An 8,083-nucleotide genomic window follows, 5' to 3' on the forward strand; every position below is an offset into this window, starting at 1 on the left:
AGCGGTCTTTCCCTTTTTCGATTCGGTCGTACGGTGAAATTGATAAACAATCTACTTCGGCATAGATGCCGTTTAGACCGCCTATTGTTAAACGGAAACAGCCATGTTTTGCCGAAATATCTCTGGCGAAATAGAATGTTTATAAATTTCACCGCGGTCGTACGAAGCCGACGGAAGGTCACGTAAACATTTGTTTTTTCCCGGCTACCTAGACAATTCTTTTTGCATTGAAAATTACCTACTAAGTTTCTACTTCAAAAAGGTAAGTACTTCTCACTCAATGTTGTATTGTCTATGAATTGCCACATCTCCACTACTTAACCCTTTCACTGCGGTTCATGTACAAATTCAGCTATCAGCCTACTGCCAGCCATTTCACCGATATTGCCTATGTATCTGCCTTTGTATTGCTTACGTATTTGCCGATACTGTATAAATGTATACAATATTTTTTTCAATTTCAAACTCTATCTAGAATGTTTTGGTTATATATTTTATTTTGCCAACATGTTAACAAACACTGCTATGCAAACAATTCATTGTATCTACATTTTGTGCATTGATAAAGCGATGTGAAGCTGCGATCGCTACCAAGTTAAAACCATCCTCTACAATGTTCCTTATTCTTACAAAACCATTACTTTCACCACCATCAGAGTCAGTGCTGCTATTGCTATTTTAATTATTCATGTAAAATCTAAATCTGAATCGGCTATAATGTCATCAACATGAGTAATTATTTCTTTTCTAACTCGGGAGGCACTTACAAAACTTACACAAAAATGTTAATTTTTAAGTTGGAAATTCCCAAACATAGATTCAAAATTAAATTTTAAGCTGATTTTATAGAGAAGTTTTCAGACAACATGGTCACTACCATAAAACTCCTAAAGATTGTTGGTTACGTTATCAACGAATAATAAAATTCAGTTAGAGCCTACTACGCAATTGCTGGGAAAGTCGCAAAAATTCGTCTATGGCAGTCGACAATAGAGAACGCATAAATGCGTCAACGGCAGTGAAAGTGTTAAAAACGTTGGATTTGCCACTGTTTGGGATAGTAACAATGTTCATTTCCTTCCGCAGCTTAGTTACTTTTACTTTTTTTCCAGCTACGAGTACTACAGAACTACAGCTACTACAGAACTTGCACGAGTACTGCTACTGCGTTCTACCTACTAAATTTCTACTTCAAAAAGGTTAGTACTTCTCATTCAATGTTGTATTGTCTATGAATTGCCACACATCAACTACTTAAAAACGTTGGATTTGCCACTGTTCGTGATAGTAAACGTGTTCATTTCCTTCCGCATCTGAATTACTTTTACTTATTTTTCAGCTACGAGTACTACAGAACTACAGCTACTACAGAACTTGCACGAGTACTCCGAGTGTTGTGATAAGCGACAGTGAGAAGAAAGAGAGCAGAATATATTACAAAAAAGCACACCATCTCATTCACTTTTAAAAACGCTCCTAATTGAAAATATCCCTCAAATAACCTAAAAACCAGAAGTTTTACCAATTAAAACCTCTTGAAGCAGTACCATGCCTCCCAAAAAGCCTACTGCCAAAACGCAAGAACAGATTGATTCCTGTAGAGAAAGAGACCAAATTCGCAAAGCAGCAGCTAGACAAGCAGAAACTGCTGAGCAAACACGGCTACAACTGAAACAAGCTAGATTAGCTACTGCAGCTGCTAGAAGAACAGAAACCGTTGAACAAACACAAGTACGTCGATAGCAGGCCAGAATAGATGCTGCAGCTGCTAGAAGTGCAGAGACTGCAGAGATAACACAGCTATGCCTACAACAAAACCGAATAGCTACTGCACATGCTACAAGTGCAGAAACTGCCGAGCAAACACAGCTACACCTACAACAAAACAGAATAGCAGCTGCTAGAAGAACAGAAACCGCTGAACAAACACAAGTACGTCGATAGCAGGCCGGAATAGATGCTGCAGCTGCTAAAAGAGCAGAGACTGCTGAGCCGACTCAGCAGCGACTCGAACAGCTCAGAGCAGCTGCTACAGCTGCCAGACGTGCAGAAACCACTGACCAGATGCAGCAGCGACAAGAAGATGATTGACTAGCTACAGCAGCTGCTCGGTGAGCTGTACGTTGCCTGCTCAAAAGTAGGCACAAGCCGAAAATTGTTTGTTCATACACCCAACAGAAAAACAAAAAATGTTGTCTACCCGCAATTGTTGCGTTGAATTAACATTGTGTTATTGTTATGTTATGCTTGCATTAAACTAATGTTATGGTATTGTTATGTCATGCTATGTCCTTCCTGTTTTGCTATACCTACATATTATCCACATGCAGCATTTTCTAACATATCTTTCAGTATATACATGCATATATTTTCATGCATATATTTTCATGCATTCGTTTTCCTTATTGTATCTCATAAAAAAGGCTATCATGTTGGCGCTGTTTTATTATTGTAAGGTGCGAATGCTGTATTTGCCTTGACATCATACGGTCTGTGGTGTTATACATGTAAATTTTGCTGATAGTAAATTTTATCAACACAACCACATTACATTGTACTATTTTAATATACCGTGTTAAAACACAGGCTATAGACAAAGAACTGGTGAGCCCTGATTAGTGTTTCAAGCATGTAGGAGTTTTCATTCACTAAATGCTGGTGATAGCGATATATTTTGTAGAATTTGTTAAATCATGCAAACTTTTTTAATACTGTCAGTTTGAAGAACAGTTTGCCTAGCAATGTCAATTTCATTTTCAGTTCTCTGATACAAAATTAGGACAACTCCGATTTGAGTGGTTCTAGACTGATGCATTGTAGACTAGCTGTCAAACAAATTGCAGATTTCCATTGTTCTCCCCAACATTATTGACATGTATGACTGCTTACCTATGTGTATGCAGTCTGATCAGGGCAGCAATCTCAGCAGGCTGCATATTTGGAGTTGTTTTACAGTATGAAAGACAACTCTCAATAAACCTCTTGCTGTACGTGAATCTGTTCCCATAGACGGGTAGTTATGCAGCTAGTCCCACGACCAAACGAGCGGAGCGAATGTTTGAGAGTTTTTATGATAAATACATGTGCACACAACTTACGAAAATTATTCATCAACAACGTCGCAAACCCTTGTACAGAAATCTCATCAACAAATTTAACCGTTGTTCTGTGGAGTAGTTTAAGTATAATAACATTACAAAACACATATAAACCTATTTAAATATATTACCAAGTCTTTGAAAAGTGTTGACAGTATTTTAAAACTTACCCATCTGAACGGATTATACATAAATAGACAGATTAATTCGGCCACAAAACGCTTGAAAAGCTTCGTTTAATAATAGTTAAGACCGGCCTACGATACGCCAATAAAGCCGCGCAACAGATAGTAGAACTATTTAGCAGTGCGTATTTCACGAGAAAAACATGCTCATTTCACCAGTCTATGGCATTGTTTACTTGCTAAGGTTTCTAATATTTTTGTTAGATTTAATTATAAAAACAATTAATCGAATTTATCCGAAGGTTTCTGTAATAAACGTAGACCGTTTGAGGCGTAGACCGATTTACAGGTACGAAATTGTGGTACACAGTTTATCAGCCTATGTTTTTTTGTCCAATTACCAAAGGTTTCATTAAATTATTTAAAACGTTAGCCAAAATTTTTTACAACTTATGTACAAGCTAGAGCTGAACTACAATGCCCCTTTATGACGAGAACATTTTTTATTTTGCTCCAGTTTGCAGAAAACTTCCAGACGCGTGAACGCTCATACTTGCTTTTTGTTAAAGATCGCTATCAAAACCCTTCTACATTCAACACAACCAACTTTCAAACTGTGTATAGTACACAGTAGCTTGCCATTGTACTTCTAATTTTGCATTTCAGAGTTATAATAAACATATTTCCTTATTTTTGTTGTTAAATTACATACATTACAGTAGGTTAGGCCTACAGCTTTAATTAATATTTATTTTATTGTTGTAAAACATAGGTTTGAGATAGTAGTAAATTAGGTGTGATTTTTTGGGTGATTAGGTGTGATTTATTGTTGTAAAACATAGGTTTGAGATAATAGTAGATTAGGTGTGATTTTGTGTGTGATTAGGTGTGATTTATTGTTGTAAAACATACTTTTTGACAACTATTTTTTCAACAACCAGCACTGCCATTTCTTTTTTCCATTATCACTTATTCCATTATCAGGTCGTGGGCTGTATGACAGGGGAATTGCTAGTATATATATATACTAGAAATTCTCCTGTCATACAGCCCACGACCAAAGTGATATTGGAAAAAAGAAAGGGTACTGATGGTTGAGAAATGCAATATTAGCAGTCAAATGGCACTGCAGTGGAATAGGATAACTGCAATGGTAGCTGTAATGTACTGGGTGTTATTATGTACAACAAATAGCAATAATGAAAGGAAAGGATTATATGTTTATATCTCTCCCCCTGCAATAGGAGAAATGCAATATTAGAAGTAAAATGCACTGATATTTTTAGAATAACCAATATTATTATTATAGTAATACAGTAATAATAGAAAACCAATGCATAATTTTGTTTACATTACAAAATGTCATAGCTAACAATATCAAGAAGTTGTGATATTTATATAGATTTTTAGAAAATCTATTTAACAAAACTATTTAGAAAAAATAATAACAGGTCACATATTGCCCATTATCAATGTTGTTAGTGTGACTATAACACTTCAATAGCCATCCAAACTTATAATTAGTTATTGTAATAATCTCATAAGAATCGTTAGAAAAAATATCATCGTCATTTCCTTTACTTTCACTGCGTTGGACATCAGTTAGAATACCAAAGTACTCAAAAGTGTCTAAAATGTCAGTTACTTTGAAATAGGCAAAAAAGAAACAATTATATTTCAGTACTCCTACGTTAATTACAGAAACCTTCGACAATTCGACAACGCTATAGACTGGTGAAATGTGCACGTTATTTTTTCGTGAAATGCGCACGACTTAATGGTTCTATTCTCTGTCGCTCAGCGTTTCATTTGCCGGTCTTAATTTTGATAAAAGTAAGGCTTAGCAAGTTTTAATAACGATTTTCGGTCAAATTAATCTGTCTATTTGTGTATAATCCGTTCAGATGGGTAAGTTTTAAGATACTGTCGACACTTTTAAAAGACTTGGTAATATATTTAAATAGGTTTATATGTGTTTTGTATCGTTATTATACTTAAACGACTCCACAGAAAAATGGTTAAATTTGTTGATGAGATTTTGGTACAAGGGTTTGCGACGTTGTTGATGAATAATTTTTGGAAGTTGTGTGCACATGCATTTATCATAAAAACTCTCAAACATTCGCTCCGCTCGTTTGGTCGTGGGATAAAATTCAATGTTTGTCTTTCGTTGGTCTTTTGTTTTCTGTCATCGTCATCGTCGTGTACATCTACAGCGATTAAAGTCTTGCGATGATGATTCTCCACTGAACTGGAATTTAACTCGTGACGGTTGCAATCGCAAGAAACAAATGCACATAACTACAGGCTAAGCTATTCTCATCTAATCTAGCTCCTCTATGGTATCCTTATCGCTATTAAAACTAAATATGTACATTTTATTATGAATTATTATAACCTTTTTCGTTTGTTCTTGTAAATTTCTGTAAAATCCATTTCAAAATTCATTATTCATTTTTCTATATTTGTACTTTTTAATTGTGCCATTTCAATTTCAAATGTTCCATTACAGTGCAACTGTAATAGAAAAATTTCAATCATCAGCTTTCGGTTATTGCAAAGGGCAATCACTAGAAATTGAAACACTAGAAATTTTTCATATGAACATTTTCAAGTAGGAATTGTCTATACTTTCTCTCTTAGTTCGGTCAGACAAAATACCCTCGCATGCTTCACTGATATATTTAATTTGAATATCTTATTTTTACATTTTCGCGAGTATTGAATATCGAGCTGTACCACTATAAATGTATTCCAAATTTTGATAGATAACTTCTTCGGCAACAGAACCCTTTTTTTATAAACACTTCCATGCACTCTTTGTTTTTATTAATTCAACATATTCATGATTTTTATTTATTCATTTTTCAGTTTATTTTAATTGTATCAGTATTAATTCACTTTTCATTGTAACCATTGTAACAAATCATACTTTGTTTAGCCATTACTCGCTAATTATTTCACATTTGAACACCTTTACAGTTGTTTTATTTTTTCTCTTATTTTATTTGAACTGCACAAAACACTTTTCTCATGATATGTAGTATAAAGGTTAGAGTGGTAACTGTTGTTATATGTTAAATATGTTTCTTGTAGTTCAAGCGCTGCAAACTCAACAGGTTTTAATCTAGTCGCTATAAACTGGACATACGACAGACAAACAAACACTTAGACTTGTATATATACTAGCTGTGCTACCCGGCGTTGCCGGAGTATTGAAAATCAGCTTATAAACAATGAGAGGTAATGAGAGTTGCCTGCCACTCGCTATTAGCCTGGCACATTGCCAATGCATAATTTGAGTAAGCGTGCTAATATGAGCTACCCTCTCGGTGAGGTTAGGCAATCACCCTGCTCCCATATAGCGACATATATCACTAGTGAAGTGATCAAGTTTGTGTGGCTGAGTTGGTACGGTGTCTGACTGGTTAACCGGAGTGTCCAAGTCCAAGTTCAAATTTATTTTTATATTTCGTTATTCCAAGATATCAGTAGCTATAGCTGGACGATCATAACGACGAATGCACAAACTATGAGAAATATATACATGTATATAGATAGGCACTTGGACAGCTTTATGATATTATGTATAGTATAATACACCTTATATATTATATTTACTTAATGTATTGTATACTATATATAATGCACAATGAATTATTTATGACAAGTCGGCCTAGGTTTGTTGCATTAGTTTTATGGTATAGGCCTCAACAAGAATAATGCATGCTAATGAATATAACCACAAAACAATAAAAAATATGACATGAAATATTTCAGTCTAACAGCAGTGTAACGAAAAAACTATTGTAAATATATAAATATTTTGTCTGTGGTTGCTGGGTATTTTGTCTATGGTTGTTAAGTATTATCTACGTATAGCATGCACAAAATAAGAGCTAAACACGATAATGCTAGTTGTTCCATTATTATGATAGACAAGCGAGTACATGTATTTTATTTTAGGTTAGCCGAAGGGAGGAATGTTTTAGGTTTCAGCATCACAGCTTTATCGGTATTAGCAGTAGTAGAAAGTCATTTGATGAACTGAGGAATTAAGTAGACCGCTTGGGAGTTGCTCTCACTTGTTGACAATAGTATATAACTCCTATTACACTTAGTTGGAGCCATAGAGACCTATTAACTATACTAAGTATAGTTAATAGGTCTATGGTTGCAGCAATGATATAAATGATCAGTCAGTTGCCATTCACCAGCATTTGTGATACTAATAGTCACCATTGTGAAATCGCCCAAAATAGGTTTATATTTAGATTTTGAGTATGTAAACAACACTGCACAGCTTTGCCTGCTGTTCTACCTATCTTATTGGCCAGGTCAAACAACATGACAATAGTGAAAGGCTTTGTCATTTTATATTAGGGATGACAAAATATTTATCAAAAACTAGGGAAAAAAGGACGCTGTTCGGGTGATTTCGGGCAATTATATTTAACTTTAAGCATATGTTACGACCCCCTACCAATCTCAAAATTAGTAAATATAGTTAATTTGAAATGTTTTATTTTCCATGAATCTACTTTTTAAGTTAGGTGTTACCCCTACACTGTATAAATTCAATGTTTGCTATTGTGAACCGCGGGGTCTACTGACTGAATGAGCTAATGCCACGATAACGGAGAGTTGTTTTCCAAAACCTAACAAGGCAACACTACCGGCAACGGCAAGGCAACACTGTACTGCTATACTATACTACTAAGGCTTACCATCAAATATGTTACAGAGATCTAAATTTTCATTCATTAGCACTTTTAGCTATTTATATAAATCTCAAAGTGGGTCTGTCTGCGTGTCCAGCTACAACGATAAAGTTTCAAGAATGCAAAATCCTCTTTGCAC

The sequence above is a fragment of the Watersipora subatra genome, chromosome 4 (genome assembly GCF_963576615.1).
Source record: "Watersipora subatra chromosome 4, tzWatSuba1.1, whole genome shotgun sequence".
NCBI lineage: Eukaryota > Metazoa > Bryozoa > Gymnolaemata > Cheilostomatida > Watersiporidae > Watersipora > Watersipora subatra.